Source organism: Lycorma delicatula, chromosome 10, assembly GCF_047948215.1.
Source record: "Lycorma delicatula isolate Av1 chromosome 10, ASM4794821v1, whole genome shotgun sequence".
Taxonomy (NCBI): Eukaryota; Metazoa; Arthropoda; class Insecta; order Hemiptera; family Fulgoridae; genus Lycorma; species Lycorma delicatula.
In genome coordinates, this window is record NC_134464.1 from 13,028,623 (window position 1) to 13,049,416 (window position 20,794).

Below are 20,794 nucleotides of genomic sequence, written 5' to 3' on the forward strand. Positions count from 1 at the left end.
AATAAATAATTATTAAATTTAATTATACACAGTAATTATACATATATATAATTACAATTTTCTTAAAACTAAAAAAAGTTTAGCGTTGCAACTAGAAAAAATTAATTAGATATAAATCGATTTATTCTCTCTGGAACAAGTAAATCCAGTAATAGATAGTGAAAACTTTACAGAAATTAAAAATTTGATCTAGACCTACATTTCTGAGACTACTGTTAGCTTTGCTTGTAACATACAATAATTTTAAAAAAAATTGATATTGATAGTGCTTCATGAAACAAAACAAAATTTATAGCTAATTGATTTTTTTAAAATAATTTCGCTGAGAATGTGTTTGTTTACATCAATTCAAAACATATGTGGAATACACATCACATATGTTTGAAAATAGATAAACATAAGAACAAATGTATTTTTAACTTAATCAAATGTTTACATTCAAGCTTTACGTAAAAAGCAGTTTACAACGATGCCAACATTTTTTTTGTAACAAAGTCAGTTACGTCGGTTAAGACAAGTTGCAAGATATACATAATAATTCAACAAGACAAGGTCTCCCTCTCTCTCTCTCTCTCTCTCTCTGTGTGTGTGTGTGTGTGTGTGTGTGTGTGTGTGTGTGTGTGTGTGTGTGTGATGCTAATAAATTACTTCAAAATGTAAAAATAGCAATTTTGTTAAAGAGAAACACGAGAGGATATCATCATTACGATTTTGCATAATATTAATACTTTTTTTTTATGAAGCCGAATCAAACTGTTCGATAAATTCCTACTCTTTTTTCTGTAAAAAAGTTTGATGTTTTTAAGAAGTTAGTGAAACAAAAAGTAAAAAATAAAAAGAAAACTATCTTAAAATTATGAAAGGTCGGGTTATGAGAATCAAATTACCAAGAATTTTCCTTTCTTAAAAGTTAATAATATTTTAAAAAATATTACAAAAAAATAAATAAATGATAATAAGAAAAGAGAAATATAAGAAAGACATATTAATTAACAAACTATTTTAAGGCTGGAAATTTCTTTTCCTAATCGAGGATATAATATCGTTTTTAAAAACACGTTCATTAATTTCCTTTTGTCTCCAGTCATTTAATGTATATTTGTTTTCCTTCATTTTATCATTCTAACCTTCGGCATTCTACCACTCCCTTTATTTGTTTTTGTAACTGCCTTTCTTTGCATTTTTAAGCCTTTACACTAATTAAATATACTTTTAAAATATCTCACCGAATTAAACATTTTCCACCGTAAAAAAAAAACCTATATTTTCTTAAATTTATTTCTACTGAATAAACTATACTGTTTTATAATAAAAAATATGAACTTTGAAGTAATTAAAAAAATATGAAATCTGACAAAAAGGATTTAAATTCGGCTATACGTATGGTTCTCGCAAATGCTACAGTTTCTTCAAATTTCATTTTAAATCCGTAAACAAATATTTTGTTAATAAACTTGATATTCCAAGAAAATAAGTTCCGTTTTCAAATATTGCCGCTACAGCGCTGCGATAGCAATATTACGCATATCTTACGGCTTAACGTGCAGAGCGGCCTGATACAATACGAAGGGATTGACGCCATTTCATATTCAATTATCTAGTGTGTACCCTTCTTAGTTTGTGTTTATAATGTTTCAAAAATTCGACATGCACGTGGCGTGTAAAATTAAGCGTGTGATCCGTTTCCTGAATGCCAGCTTGAAATTTAATGTCAGATTTACGACGTTTAACGAGAAAATTCAAGAATGATTCGACGGTACGGAGATGGGGTGGTCATTTAATGAATAATGCGAAAACGTGCACGACGATAAACGTTAATAGTCGAATATCTTTCATCACCGATGATTTTTAGCGTGTAGTTGATGACAACATTAAACAGAATAAACTACCACATCTTTTTCCAAGTATTTTCCAAAGTTACACGTTTCCTGCTACACGAAATATAGCGTCGGAAAAATTGAATTATCGGAAATTGTTTTTCGCTTGTTCCTGAGATGGTAATAGAAAATCACAAAATGAAAAAGTCGAGCACCACGTAGTAAATTTTGATTCGCTAAAGAGAATAATGGGACCACGTATAACCACTGCGGATGGAAAATGATGCGTGAAACGAAAAGATATAATATATTCTTCGTCGCCTAAAAGTCAAAATGCAAGTCGATATTTTCGACTCGGGAAATCATGCGATTGGCGTTTTGGAACAAATAAAGGAGGTTTGTTGCCTATATATTGTCTTGAATTTGAACAGTTAATAGTGACGTCTATTGTAAAACGCTGACAAAATTGCCTCTTCCTGCCCATAACAAATGACGTGGCTTTCTTAAACAACGCACGACCACACACTGCCGCCGCAACGGAAAGTTTCCTTACAACTTTCGGCTGCGGAACAATACGATCGTTTCCCAGACAGCCCGGACCTAACAACCAACTGACTCGCCTGTTTTATTTGTCTTAAAACGTACATAAATAACTCGTACATAAATATTATCGAAAAAAACTCTTACAGGAAATGGAACTTAACCTATAGATCTGATCGATAATTATTAGTAAGAAAATCTCAATTCTTACCGTTCAGATTAATTGAGGGTTAGTTGATCGTTACGGTCAGAAATTTAAAATATACAAAATATTGTATTGTGTACGTACATAAATCGAAAACTTATAGGTTTTTTATATAAGTTTATATGTTTTTCAATTTTTTGGTATTCACGTGAAAGTCGCAGGAGAAAATGAAAGGAAAATCATTTTTATTTAAACAATTCAAATCTTGCGTGATAAACCTTGAATTTATCAGAAAATGACGTTCTGATAAACGTCATGTTTATTCAGTTTTTCAAGCTCTTTTTTCCAAAGCTGTTATAATGTAATAAAATTCATTAGCGCATTTAAATTTTTAAATTAGCGCATTTTCTAAATTAGTTTGGATCCGCTAGGTGGCGCTGGTGTCGAGATATTTCGAAAAATTGTATTTATGGTGCGATTTAGCTCACATTCAAAATATGTGTTACTTACATGGAAAGAAATACCTCTGCAAAAGTGGACCCGCTAGATGGCGCTGGGGTTGAGATATTTGGAAAAATTCCATTTATTGTCCGATTTGGCTCATTTTCAGAATATATATATTAGTTACGTGAAAAGAAATATTTTTTGCAAAAAAAATGAATCGGCTAGGTGATGGTGGGATTGAGATATTTAGAAAAATTGACTTTGTGGACAGATTTGGTTCGTATTCAAAATATATATTAGTTACGACAAAAGAAAAAGTTTTGCAAAAAATATACCTGCTACGTGGCGCCGATGTCGAGATATTTACGAAACATACAAACAGACTTTTTTCTTCTACGTATATAAAAGACAATGTTTCTAGGTATGTCCGCTATAAACTAAAAAACTACTGGACCGATTTACGCACGGGTTTTTGCAAATGGTCCGAGTTGTCCGGAGAAGGTTTGAAGCTATTGAAATCCTTGATCTGACCAGTAGAAAGAAAGTTAGAGGTATTTTGAACCGACTACTGTGTTTAGAGAGTAGTTTGAATTACATCCGATAGGTATCGCTGTTTTGACAATTGGATTTATTTATATTCTGACTTTTATAAAGTGAAAGGTTAAACTTTGTGAAGTTCCGTAAATTTTTGTAAATCTCTTAATGTTCTGTATTAATTGTGGCAACTTTGCAGCCTCATCTCTTTTTGTTAAAAAAGTTATTTTCCACCGACTAACTGTGTTTAGAGAGTGGTTAGAATTAAACCCGATAGGTAGTGCTGTTGTTTTGCCGATTGGATTTATTTTAAATTCTGACTGAAGTGAAGTGAAGGGTTAAATTTTGTAAAGTTCGTAATGTTTTATGAAACTTTCAATTGTGTTTATTTAATCTATACATATACTCAAATCTACCAATAGCAAAAGCATTGCCGGGTCTGCTAGTACATAATAAAGTAAGCGACTGACTTCTTTGTGCGGAACAAATCTTTCCTTAATACCGGGACAATCAGCTGAGATTTATTATATGGGAAACATAAAAACGGTGGTTATTACATTACAGTATCAAGAATTCTCAAAAATCAACCAAGTGTGTTAATCACGAGGACAATGTTCATTAAAGCTAACAACAGACAGAGCATCGGTGTACGATGCACTAGTAAACGGAACGCCGACTGTACTAAGAAGTAAATTGCGTGGCTATACGGCTTATCTCCCCTTAAGAAGCCGGTACATCGAACAATGTAAGCAATTCCGCAAGGCCATTCAGTTTAATACGAACTAAAAGACGATACATTTATTATTGCACCATCTTCTCTATTTTTATAATATTTTTTTCGGTTTCATTTATATATAGTCAGGCGCCTTTAGTACTCGTTTTATTTATGTTATAAATAATTTTACAAATTGAAAAATAAAATTGTCCCTAAAATGTTTGATACAAACATTTATTGACGATATTCGCGATCAAATAATATAACTGAAAAATGTATATTTTTCTGATAAAAGTTCCGAATATAAATTATAAAACTACTTTGTGAATCCTAAAATCAATAATCGGTTGTACCCGTAGTTTCTTATTTTTCTTCATATCTTAGTTTACGACAGACGCCCAAAGAAATTATTTTTTCTGGTTCCAAATTTTTTTAACTACTAAAAACACTTTTGTAAGATAAAAAAAAATATTTTAATAAACACACAAAAATGAAATCAAAAATAGCACAGTTATCACAAAAAACGTACAAAAATTACAGGAAAAATATAGATCGGCAAATAATTCATACTGGAACTACGAAATCTGAGGATAAGGTGTTTTCAGAGATAGTGGTTTTTCTGAAGTATATGAGTCGGCTACCGGAATCCGATACCATCCTGTTCTTTTCTGTTTAACCTCCGAAACCACCGTAAGGTATTACTTCAGAGGATGAATGAGGATGATGTGCATGAATGCAAATTACGTGTAGTCTTGTACAGTCTCAGTTCGACCGTTCCTGAGACGTGTGGTTAATTGAAACCCGACCACCAAAGAACACCGGTATCCACGATATAGTATTCAAATCCGTATAAAAGTACTACCTTTACTAGGATTTGAACCTTAGAACTCTCGACTTCGAAATCACAACCCGGTGGGTGAAACCAATCGCTATTAGTGTACCGCACACCGGTGTCTCGATCGTTGTTACTCTAACATTAAGATCAAGACTAATTTACAAAATAATTAAAATTGAAAGTATTAATGTAATAGGTGATCTACCTCTGTAGTTAGTTAGTTCTTAGATGGCGCCTCTGAAACGCTATATTGAAAAAGAAAATAAATACAAAAGAAAATGAATCGATGGACTAATTTAAAGATAAATTAACCTCGCTTATGTTATAATTATATCTATAAATAAAAATTATAAATATAATCTAACCAAACCTAATCTACACTCGATTCGCTCACTAATTTTCACTAGCGAGCGAACCGAGCGTAGGTTTAGTTGAATTATATTTATAATTTCGGTATTAATTAAAGAATAATAATTTCATTTATTCTTAAATCGGTTTATTCATTCTTTTTTGTATTTATTTTTTTTATTTCAGTATAGCGTTTCAGTGGCGCCATCTTAAGAACTAACTGCAGAGGTAGGCTGCCTACTACATTAATACCAGATTGAATGTTTTGAACTTTTTAATCAAATGTTCTTACATTTTTTTATTTGTTTTATTATTTTAGCACCTAATAATCCATTCCACGCTAAACATTATCGCTTGACAACTGTTACCGAGAATGTTCTTTAATACGACGCTATTTGACTCCGATTTAAACTTATGTAAATAAAAAACACGGATCCTTTGTATAAGTCACAAGTAAAGACAATTTTTAAGAACACAAGCAAGTTCCATCGCATTTCTCACGTTTAAATTACGACGACCGTATTGGTAAATAAATATTTTAACGGCGTATCGCAATATCAAACTCGAATTTCTTACTGCAAATTACCGAGTGTTTTTGTTTTCACCTGATTATGATTTTATTAAATTAAAATTTCATTTATTTCTTTATTTTTTTTTTTTTTTTATAATCGGTTGAATGGTATTTTTAATACAGAATGTAGTAAAATAATTCAGGATTCTTTAATGAAGTAAAAAGTTTTACGTAAAGCCAAAAAGGAATAAAAAATTTAATTAAGGGAATGTAAAATAAAAAAACGAGATGAGGGACCTGAATACAGCTTTAGCTAAAACGTGTAAAATATTTTTAAACTCGTTTAAAATGCAGTATGCGAATAAGCAGAGCGTGATTAGATAACCAAATGGAAAAAAATTATTAAGCAGCTTAATCACAAAAAAAAATATTACTGCACAGTTTTATTTTACGCACTGAAATGAACGAGACCATTGAAATGACACTAGAAAATCATTTCTACAATCCGAAATTATTGTAGAAATTGAATAACGTAACGGGAGAACAAAATTTCGCACAGATGGACAAGAACTGTCTTCTTGTAATTTCACTTCCCTTCAACTAACGTTACAAAATTAGTCGACCAACAACACTTTGCTCATTTTTTGTCAGTCGCCATAGTTATGGAGTCGAGTAGTAGGCCTTCTATATCAACATATGTGACATACAATGAATGAATTTTTAACGGCGAAAAAGGTGACAATAATGACATTCGTCGTCGTCTAAAAGTCGTTTATGATGATGAAACTGTTGATGAAAGTACTGTTAGTAGGTGGGCAATAAAATGTTGTCGGCAGAAACCGGTAAAGCGAATCGGTTTGCTTAAAATTTCTCCCGCCACCACCCCATTCGGTCGCCCTAAAGCATAAGACCGAATGTCTGTGCCACAAACGGCTGCTGAGCCACGAAACAGTTTAGCGACCGGGGTCCTAACTAGCTCCTAGAGCTAACCTAAAAGCGTGAGCGGAATAACCACACACCACTCGCTTGCGTGTCCCACCGCCCACTTGCCGTATATTACTAAAACGGGTTCGTAAACAATCTGTAAAACCGTCCGTAATCATTTCGACAAATCCTCCTACGCTTGTGCACCACAGAGACGGCGTCCGCCGCTACTTACCTAATGCGGTTGCTAAACAGCAACTTCTCATCAAACAAAACACCTAGGTACTTAAGAACTCTAACTCGACCGTTTACACAGCCTTTATACTTGAGAATATCTGCACCCTTGAGAAGCATAAACTTCGTCTTGGGCACAGAAATCCTTAAATTTTGAATGTCCATCCAGCCCTCTGCGGTCGACAAAGCCGCCTGCGCTCGGTCTTCTAGTTGCGGTCGTGAATTACCACGAACTAACAGGAGACAGTCGTCGGCGAAAGCCTGGGCCGTGACCCCTTCCGGGAATGTCGTCCCAAAAATCCGTCGAATACCAGGTTCCACAGCAAGGGACCGAGAACGGAGCCTTACGGGCTTCCCCTGTTGATGGATTTTTTCCACAATTAGGTGCGCAACAGAGCCGTGCGATCCGACAAGCAGTCACGCATTACGGCCTGCAGGGCCACGGGAACATTGCGGCGTTCCAATTCATAGAGGACAGAACTCTAACACAAGGAAGGAAATGCTGCCTCTATGTCGATAAAAATTGCAAAAACATATTTACAGTCGACGTTGCGTGTGTGTGAGAGAGAGAGAGAGTGTGTGTGTGTGAGTGTGTATTTAATTTATTTAGGTATTCTTAAAAAACGTAAAATTGGATTTAAAATAATATTCACAAATATTTAATATCAAGTTAAAATATAAAACAAGGTAGAGTGATTGAGCTAAGTTTATAACCTCATCTAAGTTTATAATAAAGGAGAAAGAGTATTAGTTTGTATGTGTATGTGTAAATTTATATCATATAGAATAGGTATTAACAAAATGGCAACCCTTAATTAACTTTTCAAAAGTTTAATATAGTAAGGTGAAATTTAGCAGACGTTCGAAACGATTTATATTTCGGTATGAGATCACCAAATCCCAAGCCTCTCGCCATGAGAATTTGACACAACGGTAGGATTGTGATATATTATTTTAAAGACCACTGAAGAAAACTGTGACAAAAAAAAATATTTCGGGCTATGACAACTCAAAAAAAAATGGCAGGCATTTAATGCTTTTACAGATATTTCAAAAGTTGTCCACCTTAAGTAATGATCTCATAGCAAAATTTACCGGGTCAATAAGACGACCTCCGGTAAAGCCCAACATGGCTAAGAACGGAGGGGATGGTGTAGCGATCGAAATCATCAAAAGGTCTTCTTCCTCTATGACGGTCAGGATGAACAAATACGTAAGTACTACCGTAGACCGCTTTTGAAACCAGCTGTGAAAAAAACATTAAATAGCTGCTAGTTTTGGTTACGATTGAAGTAAACCGAATTTATTTTTATTCAAAATTTTTGTTTTTTAATACTTTGTACAACCTACTCTTTCCGTTTAAAAATTTTGTGTTGTTTCCCCCCATAATGGCCTGGAATTTGATTGTTTACCAAAAATAGATAGTTTTGTGTTAAACGCTTTTAAATATTAACTGTTACGTTATTTTGGAGTTTCCATACTACGTTAACATTCTTGTTTAAAAAAAATAATAAAGGATGTTATATGTACACGTAGAATGAAAGAGAGAATGTGTCAGCGGGTGGAAGATTCATCGGGAAATAAGTGCTGTTCCCCATTTCAATTTTACTGTAGTCCTTACAGTCTAGATATCCTCGAGTAATTGTGGCACAGAATGAAAATTCTGTGTATATTATTCAGAAAAACGCATTTTTTATAAATAATATATAAGTAAGTTTAATTAAATTTACTTTCAAGCGATAAAAACTTTCGTTATTTTATTTCTTCCCGTACTACATAATTTTATTTTTATTAAATAAGCAAAACGATTACCATCAGATAAAATATTAATTATGAAAATAAACAAAAAAAAGTTTAAAGCAGATATTATTACAGAGTTGCCCCTTAGTTTAATAACGCCAGATTGTATACGACCTGTCAAAAAATTAATTTATTAAATAGAAGACCTTACGACATACACTTACACACTTTTAAAATTTATTTTCTGGATTTATATATTTTACAAATGAGAAAAACTATATTATAGATATTAAAAACAGAATATGTTTTTAAAAACTATATTATAGATATTAAAAACAGAATATGTTTTTACAGGTGAGAAAAGAGACAACTTATATTTTGCTTGCAGTAATAATCAGTGTTCTGTAATAACTTTATGATAAAAGCAAATATTATTTTTAATTATTATAAAACTTCACCTGGGAATTAAAATCTGTTGTTAGTTTTCAAAAACATTATGCCAGTTAAAATTAAAATACTAAATTAACTGTTAATTTGAATTTTATTTAAATTATTTTAACAATAATTTTGAATTTTAATATTAAAGAAGTATTTCTTAATTCAACAAAGTATAAAACACACACACACACACACACACACACACACACACACACACACAAATTATACATATATATTTTTTATCTCTGAAATAGCTTTACATAAATTCTTCGAATATGGCTCAAAAAAAAATTTCTACATATAAGCATTGATGGCATTTTTAAACAAAATTAAAAAACGGAGAGGAATAATCTTTCTCCCTTTTAATCTTCAAATAGTGATCATTGAAGGTTGAGCTTTAGCATGCTGAAAGAATTTTTGACTTTTCGTGTATTGGTAATAGAAAATTGAACGATGAAAGTACTTATTATGTTATTTAAAACCGCAAAGTTTTAAATCAATCGAATTTAGGGGTGGAGATATTTATTAATATTTCCAGACAATTTTTTTTTTAGCATCAAAAGCAAAACCTAAACAGTTTTTCATTATACATATCATTGAACTAAAAAGGTTGACTAAAAAAGTTACATTTTTAGTAATCTCAAATCTAAAATTTGTTTAGTCTTGTTGAATATAATTGCGCTGACTTATTGAAATAAATGATTACTCCTGTAATCAAATTTGTAACGCCTAAAAAGGAAGGGGATTAACTGGGAACTACTTAAAAAATGAATTATTTTAAATTTTAATTCTCAAGATCAATCCAGCACCTAGAATTACATAGAGGGTCTAATATTAATGCAAACAACACATAAATGTTTTTTATAAAGATTTCACAGGTGACATTTTAACAATTATAAAATTCTTATTTTAATTTTACTTTTCCGTCTGGCGTTATAGCACAGCAATAGCTTTAGAAGGGAAACTATTTTAATCGGTCCAGTTTGGGCAAATACGGTTTGCCCAAACCATCTTGACGTTTTGACACCTAAGGAACCCCCCAAAAAAAACCGGGTAAATTTTCCGGATGTTCCGAATACTCGTGTGTGTTCAGTGTCGCACTCCAAATCACTTTATATCTCCAGAACTACTGGACCGACTTTTACCAAACTTGGGCAGATTACTTCTTTATATGAGGCATTCATGCCATAAAATTTTCAACATAAAAGATAAAGGGGATACGGCTGTACAATCAGGTCACCATCAGTATCTCGAGATTTCGCCTGATTAAGGTCTTATTTTTCTTAGGTACATTTGTTAACGATTAAAAAATAATATGTATAAAAATAATTTTGCAAAATCGCACCCTCATCCAAAAAAAAATGTTCTATATAACCTAGTGGCTAAATGTACTGCCTCAATAGTACCCCCCTCTCACCGCAAGGAACGACTACAATAGCCGTACGGCTATTGTAGTCGTCTGATATGTTGTGACGTCACAGGTGAGCGGTAGAATTAAATAAATGAATAATATTTAAAGCGCAAAGAAGTATTTAAAGTGGCTGCTAGGTCTGCCACACCCGCACGGATGAAATACGTTATGCGCACGCGCTTAGTTAAGTCATTGAATTAAATAAACAAAAAATATTTTAATTAAAGAAAATTATAAATATCTTAAATTAAGTTGGGTGTGTGAGCCGCGCATCAGAAAAAAGCCGCGTGATGGGAAAGTCATGCAACTGTGTTTTCAGGTTTTTTTTATAATTAGTGATACTTATCTATTTTTCAAGTAGTAACTGCTATCAAAAATGTTATGAGGTTGCTGCCACGCAAAGGGGGTCAGTGGAACACTATTTTTTACTACAATTTTGATTTGTTTTTAGAAATTATACTCTAAATACAGTACAAATTTGAAAAAAAACATTTTGTCACTGGTGGTAATATTTGACCCAAAAAATGTTTAGTATAAATTTTGATTCTTTTCTCTATTATTCTTTTAATACTGCACATTTTCTTTTTAAGTAAAAACATCATTTGGTAAAGAATGGTCAGCTGGACCAAATATTTTTAATGTTCTTTTTCGAAATTTTGTATCAAACCAGGTTCTGTATCATGTCAGCTATACAATAAAAATACTATTTTCACTGTTATTAATAAAATCAACTTCACGGCGCTAAATATTATTTGAGTTTTCTATTTTTAAACGCTAAAGAAATATTAATATTTACAATTTTTATCAAAGATTAAATAAATTTGACTTCATTTTATTTTATTATTTCTATTTTAAAATTTTTTTGAACATAAGCGCTAGCACCGGGAAGGTTTTGAATAATCTGCTGACATTTTTTAAAAATATGAACACAAATTACCTTCGTTAAGAGTCAACAAGGTATAGAACAGCCTCTAAGGGATATGTTTTTCAGACTAAAGTCATACACCCGAATCATCCAATCAGAATAAATGTTATACGATTAATAAACATTACATTAATATAAAGCACCAATTTTAATGTACTAAAAAAAAAAAAAAAAAATTAAATTGATCTGGTAGTAATTTAAATAACTTTATCATAAAATCTACTTTCAGAGAATATAAATTTGGACAGAAAGCGTTTTTGTACATAACAAAAGGAGACAAAAACAACTTGATCCGTATACTTTACATTTAGAATTTCCACCACCTGTCCTTACGTGGAGTTGAATCAAAACATAACAAAAACCTTAAGTAAGTAAAATTCACTAAATAAAACGCGAATAAAAATTTGTATTATTTGTTAGTAGGTGATTTGATTAATTATCCTCATAAGCTCTAAGCTTGTGCGTGCAACTATAAAATGGAGATTTTTTTGAGTATGAAAAGTGAAACTTTTGAAACCGGGACCATACCGGTTTGCACGGAAACGCCACGTCCACGAAAATCGTACGGAATAAATCGCAAGGATGAATGGCTAAAATGCTAACATTTCTATGCGGATATCGGTATATTTATAATAAAAGGTTTTACCACATGAAAATTACGCATGAATTACACATAAATTTTTATCTACACTAAAAAAGTTAATTTAGGAAGAAACCGTTATATTAAACCCGTTATCAAAAAATTATCCCTTAATTTTAATATATTATATTTAATTATTTATAATTAATTTATAACGTATATATTTTTATTTCCTTGTACGAAGTAAAGGAAGTATTGTGATCGCGAAAAATTTCGGTTTCCAGATTTCAACGAAAATATACATTTTGAACATCCCTGACACCATTTTGACTCGTTTCGGCGTGACGTCTGTACATACGTATCTCGCATAACTCAAAAACGTATAGCCGTAGGATGTTGAAATTTTGCATTTAGGGCTGTTGTAACATTTAGTTGGACACCTCTCCTTTTGATTGCAATCGACTGAACCAAACGTGTCCAAAAAAGCCCAAAATCCCAAAAATTTGGATTTGGACTTTTTCTAAAACTGCAGTTATAAGCCCTCGTTGAGAGCTTAACGGCATATCATAAACGGTACTTATTTTCATCGGTTCCATAGTTATAGTCTTAGGTTCCATAGTTGGATCTTAGGGGAAGACACATCGGTTCGAATCAGACTTCACCTCCTTTTTTTTTAACTTTTTCTTTTTTTATTTTAAATATATTGATTTATTAATAACTATTAACCTCTCTTTGTAAAAAGTTTTTACCAAGAATAATAATTAAAACAAAATAAAATTATCAAAAATAAAAAATAATAAAAAAATATCAGAAATTTTTAAAGAAATAAAATGTTATGTACTTTTCATTTTAAAAAAATGTCTAAATGTAATTTAGTACGGGTACAAAAAAGTCATGGTTGTCCACATCAGATTTTTTTAATAAATATTCTTCGAGCAATATATTAATTACATTGTATAACCAACAGATGCACATGTTCTAGATATAAAATGTGACAGATTAAGTAGGAACTATAAAAATTTATATGATAAATTTTGATGGTGGTTGATTATTCAAAAAGTATCTAACAAAAAGAGATCAAAAAAAAGAATCAACTGTATCTCTATTTATACTACATGAGTATTTCGATTCTACATATTCACGTCCGCGCGCGCACGTGAATATGTATAACTGAAATGGATTTACCTCTTTCGCTCTTGCAATATTAAAAAAATTCACATAACAGAAAACTCATATTTTAGTCTGACATTTCAATGATGACATGGGAATAAAATGTAGCATTATGTCAAAAATACATGATTAAATGAATACTTGCCATTACTAAAACCAATAATAAACTATAAATAATTCTATTTGAAACAGAATGACAAAAATTAAGTTTTCGAAAATAGAACAATATTTTAAAAAAGGTAACATTAACCACGCGTGTAAATGAATATTGTAATAAGCAGATATACTAGGAGTTTAAAATAAGTCATTATAATATAATGTTTTGTGCAACATTGTAATGCGGTTACATTTTAATTAGTCGCAACATTTTTTTTAAAATTTAACTAAATATAAAAATTTATCAGATTTTTTTTTACTTACCGAATATATGGTTTGTACTTACAGGGAGAGACCGAAATTTCCATAATATCTTTGAAAATTTATCGGAACGCATTTACTTCTTGGTATTGTTGGTTGCACATAAATAAGAACCCAGGTTACTTCTGCCGCATTTTATTTTGTTTCATCTTATTTGGTAGCACCTAGAAAAATTCATTTCGTTTATTTCTTTAATTAAAAAAATTAACTTATATTAAATTAAAGTGAGTTTGTTGCAAAAATATCTACCTAGATGTAGTACCTTGGTTAGGGTAATTACTCTATGCATTTACCGCTGGTTCAAATAATAAATAAAAATAGATATTTATCACTTCGTATTTATATATGATCCTTTAATATTTGAATGAATAACACAAGATTATGTATAAGTGTATATAGATGCTTTTAATGATTCCATAGATAATACTTTGTTAAACGGTATATAATTTGTACGTCGAGTCCAAGAAGATTGATAGAAGGCTGAAACAAGACTGACTGTATGTAGTACGGAGGCGACTATGTAGCGTGTACGGAGCCGAGTGCATCCGAAAGGAGCTGTGTGAACTGTACGCAGCCGAGTGCAGCCGACAAGAACCGAGTGCATCCGAAATAAGCTGTGTGACCTGATTAACCTTTTAACTTTTTAAGTCTTTCTTAAATAAATTTTTAATAACAAGCACCTAGTCTGAACACTTTTTCAATGAATAGCTTATATATATAATCTTATATTTACAATGCCCGAGTGAACTTAAAGACTTAAATACAACAAATTTAAAAACAGAATATTACAGTAGATCAAGCCATATATGAAATGGAAGAAGAAAACCAAATAGTTTCTGATGTAGATTTTTTTACCCGGTAATTGATTCTTTACAACCAATATTTTTAAAGTTAGTTTTTTTCGAATTGACATCTCAATCAATACTACTTATACGACTTAGACGAAGTTTTATGGTTGATTAATAAAAAATACAAAAATGTTTGTTTAATCTTCCAATTGGAAAGGTTGAGTTTTCATAAATAATTTTAAACGGTATCGAAAAATAAATTCCACGTACAAAAATCAAGCTACAGTAATCCTAACCAAAATTGCAATCATTTAATTATTTTCACAGCTAGTTTCAAAAGTACACCCGAAGTAGTGATCTCATTCCGAAAAATAGTTCGTTTTTGAGGTAAGGCGTTTGTTAAATATCATTTTCTAAGTTTAAAGGTTGAAAAATTATAAAAGGTTGCTATAATTTATCAACAATCTGTATATTTAAATGTATTAATCTTAAGTTCTCATTAAAATTTAATTAATACATTACAAATATATAACTTAAACGTGTATCTATTAATTCTTTAATTTTTTTTTTTTTTAAATTGAATTTGTTTACCAAACGTAACAAGAATATACGTAAAATTAAAAGATCTAGTCAGAGAAAATAATTTCAGTTAGTTTTCTATGAACTAAAATTATTTAATCTTTTATTTTTTTAAATATTTTTATTCATAGTCGAATCGACAATTAAAATTCGACTTATCAGAGTAATGTAACTGTACGGGGTAAATGTGTAGTCTTGAATAAACTCAGACGTACGGTTAACGGTACCCAGCCACTAAAAAACAACCCACCGAGTTGGTCTAGTGGTGAACGCGTCTTCCCAAATCAGCTGATTCCACCGTTCCACCGTTCAAAGTCCTAGTAAAGCCAGTTATTTTTACACGGATTTGAATACTAGATCGTGGATACCGGTGTTCTTTAGCGGTTGGGTTTCAATTAACCACACATCTAAGGAACGGTCGAACTGAGAATGTACAAGACTAGACTTCATTTACACTCATACATATCATCCTCATTCATCCTCTGAAGAATTATCTAAACGGTAGTTACCGGAGGCTAAACAGGAAAAAGAAAGGAAAGCCACTAAAAAACACTAGTATCCACGATCTAGTATTCAAATCAGAATAAAAACAACTACATTTATTAGGATTTGAACCTGAGACCTCTCTACTTCAGAATCACGACAGATTTACACGAGTTTCAACCCGGTGGGATTTTACTTTCCCGTCTAGCGATATAGCTGTAGAAGGTAAACTATTGTAATCGTTCCGATTTAGGCATAAGCGGTTTTCATCTAATCTTAATGTTTTGACACTAAGGAACCCAAAAGACGGGATAGAAATTTTCCGAATGTTCGTATGTACGTGTATGTGTTCGGTGGCTCACACCTTATATCTTCAGAAATACTGGACCGATTTTGACCAAACCTGGTCAGATTACTTCTGTATAAGGGGAATTGATGACATTAAATTTTCAACTTAAAAGGTCAAGGGGATGAGGCTGTAGAGCAAGGTAACCCTCGGTATTTTGAGATTTCGTTTAATTAAGGTCATTTTTCTTAGAGACATATTTTAACAATTAAAAAATAATATATGAAAAAAGTTTCAAACTCGCACCCGTACCCCCAAAAAATTCTCTAAATTAATAGCTAAGTCGGTATACTGAGTCAATAGTACCCCCTGTCACCAGAAGGAGCGCTACTGTAGCACTGACATACAGCTGTACAAAAAATATTATATTTAAATAAAACTATAAATATTTTTAATTAATTTAAATTATGCACGGCTGGAAAAAGCCGCGTGACGGTAAAGTCCTACAACTGTGATGTCAGCTTTTTTCTTTTATCTATAATCTTATATATCGCTAACGATTATTTTCAAAAGTATGATGTATCGAATAAAATATTATGGAGATGATGTATCAAATAAAATATTTTCGAAGATAACATTTTCGGAATAGTTAATGTTGGTTTTTCTTTTTGGGTAACAATTAAAAATTAGAACTGGCGAGAAGCACTGGATTGTTCAAATTTTAATAAAATTATAATTAAATTAAAAATTTATAAAATACAAATAAAACCGATCATTTTTACTATTCCTGCTACACCTCCACTGATACTCCAGCAGAATAGCTGTAAAGAAAAAGTACAGCGATCGGTCAAAATTTCGGACATGAGTTTTTTGAGAATGCTAACGCTTCAAGACACCTCTCAGTCCAAAAAAGTCAAAATAAGTTATAGAAATTTTTATAAATGAACGTACTGTGTTATTTTATATTTTAATTAAAATATCCAGATTGGTTCAACAGATGTACATTTTTCGAATCTTAGTAAAAAACTTTTTATGTATGTGACATTGACAACATTAAATCTATATATATAAAAATGTTAAGTTCGTTTGTGTACGCTTCAAAAACTCAAAATGTTCTGCACCGATTGAGCTCAAATTTTAGCACGATATATAACCCGCATCAAAGATTGTTTTCATCTATTTTTAATAAATCTATCTATCTATTTTTAATTTGTAAATGTAAACAAAGTAAAACCAATCAAATCAATGCAAGACGGCCGCTGTCAAACACAACGACCAATCACAAAGAGCCCGTATGGCCGTTGCCAATGTAAACAAAATCGCAACTGATTAAGTAACAAATTTCTTTGAATTATATTTAACAGCTAAAACATCTGTATTTTATTTTTAAAAAAACACCAAAAAAAAAGAAAGGCCACCAAGAAGGAAGGATGACTTACAGTAAATAAATTAAAACACCCAACTTTCTTATAGCCCAGATAGACTTAAAACTACGCAAACAAAAAAAGTCGAAATAACCAAACACACAGAAAATAATATCCCTACATAATGACCAAAAAATCCTTTGTTAGTTTATTTTTTTACGTATATATGACAAAACAATCGTTTTTTGGTCATTTAGCGTTCTTTGCTATGTTCTAGCTAACGACAACCGCAGTCACATGTGACCCATACCTGTTCCCAATTACATTGTTTATTATCAAAAAAAAAAAAAAAACGTATCCACTTGCATCTGATTCAGATTATTATACAATCTGAATTAAATATTCACTTTAATCGAGGTTCTTTTGTGTGATCGTGTCGTGATTGAGCTGCGCCTTTCACCAAGCTCTGAATTTATTAGAAAACGACCAGCAGTGGGATATATGTATTAATGACGCGTGCAACACTGCACATCCAAACCAAATTCGCGCATTATTCGCAATTATATTGACCGCTTGCTTCCCTTCATCTCCCACACAGTTATGGGAAAGATATCGATCGCATATGGCTGAGGATATTTTGCATAGAGTACGCCTAGAAAATACCAATATGACCGTAGAATTTACAGAAGGCATTTACAACGAAGCATCGATAAATATTGAAGACAAGTGCTTACCTATAGTTCTTAGTCAATCGGGAATGCCAACACCCACCTGAGCTGCGATTGCTTCATTTGATGTGGATTTACGCCGTGAACAGAGTTACAACATCGGTGATCTTCAGTCATATGTCCAATCAAACGTTCCCAAATTAACGCGTGAACAGAAAGGCATTTATGATCGCTTAATGCAAATGATAAATGACGGAGTTGGGGGGACCTTCTTCTTGGATGCGCCAGGAGGAACTGGGAAAACATTCCTCATTAGAGTGATTCTAACAAAGGTTCGATCAAAAAATGACAATTATCCTGTTGCGGAATATTAATCAGCCAAAACTCTGCAACGGCACGCGACTTGCAGTTATGAAATCGATGAATAACGAAGTGGAAGCAACGATTTTAACGGGGCCTTTCAAAGGTGGAGATGTCCTCATTCCTCGAATACCCATAATCTCAACCGATACACCATTTTAATTTAAAAGATTGCAATTCCCAATTCGATTGGCATTTGCAGTCACAATCAATAAAGCTCAAGGTCAATCTTTAGAATTGTGTGGTTTAGATTTAGATGCGGATTGCTTCTCACATGGGCAACTGTATGTTGCGTGTTCCCGAGTCGGCAAACCAGATAGCTTTTATATCTACGCAGACAGTGGAAAAACAAAAAATATTGTATATCCACAAGTATTGCAAAATTAAACTTCTATGAAATGTATGCTTTGTTTTGTTTCTCATTTCTCATCCATGCAACCACAATGTGCCACAGCGAAGCGTGGCGGGTACAGCTAGTATGATAAAATTAAAAAAGGAAGAGATAGTTTTAGCCATTCTGAAGTTTTTTCATTTTGTATAGTTGTAGAAAATTGAGCTTTAATACAGTGAAAGTACTTATTAAGTTATATAAAACAAGTTTTAAGTTAATCGGATTTAAAGATTGCAGAATAATTGAAAATAATTTCTAAACAGTTGTTGCCCGATACCTCAAAAACCTGTTAACCAAAAAAGTTAAAATTTGGCTATAAATTCCAGCTTTGGCCTGATTTTTTATCCAACTGCACAAGAAAGCATCACAGTACCCGTATCTTCTTTTATAGTACACTATAATTTTTTTTAGGGTTTTTGAATAACATTGTCTTAATAAATAATTTCTCAAATAAATATATTTTTAAGCCCCGAAAAACAATGAGCCTGAATGGGTTCCATACATAAAATATAAATAATTTTTAATATTATATTTTTAGTCCGAAAATCCAACGATATATATATATATATATATATATACGTACATTGGAATTTCTTCTTTGTTTTTTTAAAATCTGATGTGTGGACAACACATGACTTCCTTGTACGCCTATTAAATTACATTTACATTTTATTAATTTACATTTTTTTTAAAAATGAAAATTACATAAATTCAATTTCATTATTAACTTTAGATGTTTTTCATTTTTTTATTGTTATTATTGAATTATTTATTGTAATTTTTTTTTTTTCAATCGGAGGTTAATAATTGTTAATAAATCAATATATTTAAATAAAAAAAAGGTGATGAAGTCGGATTTGAATCGATGTGCCTTCCTCTTGAAAGATCCAAATATTTCATTAATTAAAATTTTATTTTGCTCTAAAACTGTAATCAATGAAAATAAGCGCCGCTTATGATATAAGGTTGAAAAGCTCTCAATGAGGGCTTATTACTGCAGTTAAGAAAAAGTTCAAACTCCAAATTGTCTTAGATTTTGGGCTTTTCTGGACACTTTTGGTTAAGTCGATTACAATCCAAAGGGAAAGTACACAAGTAGATGTTACAACAGTCCTAAACCCAAAATTTCAACATCTTACAGCTAATCGTTTTTGAGTTATGCGATATACGTACATACATACATACATACAGGCGTCACGACGAAACTACTCATAATGAATTCAGGAATGGTCAAAATGGATATTTCCGTTGAAATCTGAAAACCGTTATTTTTTGGGATTATTTCCTTTACTTCGTACAAGGTAGTAAAAAGAACCGACTTAAAAATTTGATATAGTTTGTGATACTTTCTGTTTTTTTTTTTTTTTGGTTGTGGCTGCTAATAAAAATATTATATCAATAAAATTTTATTATTTTTTATCAATTACATTCCAAATTTAATGATAAAAACGTAATCTGGTCAACAGGGTCAACTGAAATCCATAATGTTTAACTAAGAATTCTGATGTTTTTTTCCAATTATACTTTTTGAGATAATACAGCAAAATTTTTTGAGATAAAAACGTCATTTGATCAAAACAATTAAATCACTCACGAATTTTTCCATATACATTTTAGAATTATTCGCTGTTGTACTCTAAATGTTGCGTAATTAAGTCATTAATATGTAAAAAACCCTACGGCGTATTTGAAATAAAAAGGATTAATTACACAACTTTATTTCGCTTTTTTTAAATTATTTTTGTAAAAGAGAAAGTACGAATTTATATTTCATTACAATTACATGGAAGGTCTGCTGTACTTTACATTTGACGCATAGAAAAGTTACCTCTTGGGGTTGGGGAAAAAGTTTCTCGTATTCTCCCGCTAGATAGCTTTAGGATTACAGAACTCTGGTATTATTAATCAAATTTGGCAACACTTGCAGCTTTTGAAACGGATATATCAGGGGTTATTTTTAGAAAGGTTACATATATATCGATTAATTTATTAAAAGTTATTTCAACTTGAAAATGAGTGAAAATAAAGAAGAAATTATATATTTTGAGATTTTATTTTTAAAAAACCGTAAAAAATGCGACTCAGACTGCAAACAAAATTTGTGATGTTTATGAAGATGTTTCAGTATCAATTCGCGTGGCACAGAA

At 31.5% G+C, this 20,794-nt stretch overlaps 1 protein-coding gene and 1 long non-coding RNA gene across 2 annotated transcripts in view; one reads left to right on the plus strand and one right to left on the minus strand.

Moving 5' to 3' along the window:
• Positions 1 to 20,794, plus strand: part of LOC142331404 (neuropeptide F receptor-like) — a 331,062-nt gene that overhangs the window by 193,490 nt on the left and 116,778 nt on the right. The window lies entirely within an intron of this gene.
• The window catches only part of LOC142331406 (uncharacterized), a 58,180-nt gene continuing 51,154 nt past the window's right edge, over positions 13,769 to 20,794 (minus strand). The window contains exon 3 of the long non-coding RNA XR_012757989.1: positions 13,769 to 13,892. This is a non-coding gene — a long non-coding RNA (uncharacterized LOC142331406). The remainder of the gene's footprint in view (positions 13,893 to 20,794) is intronic.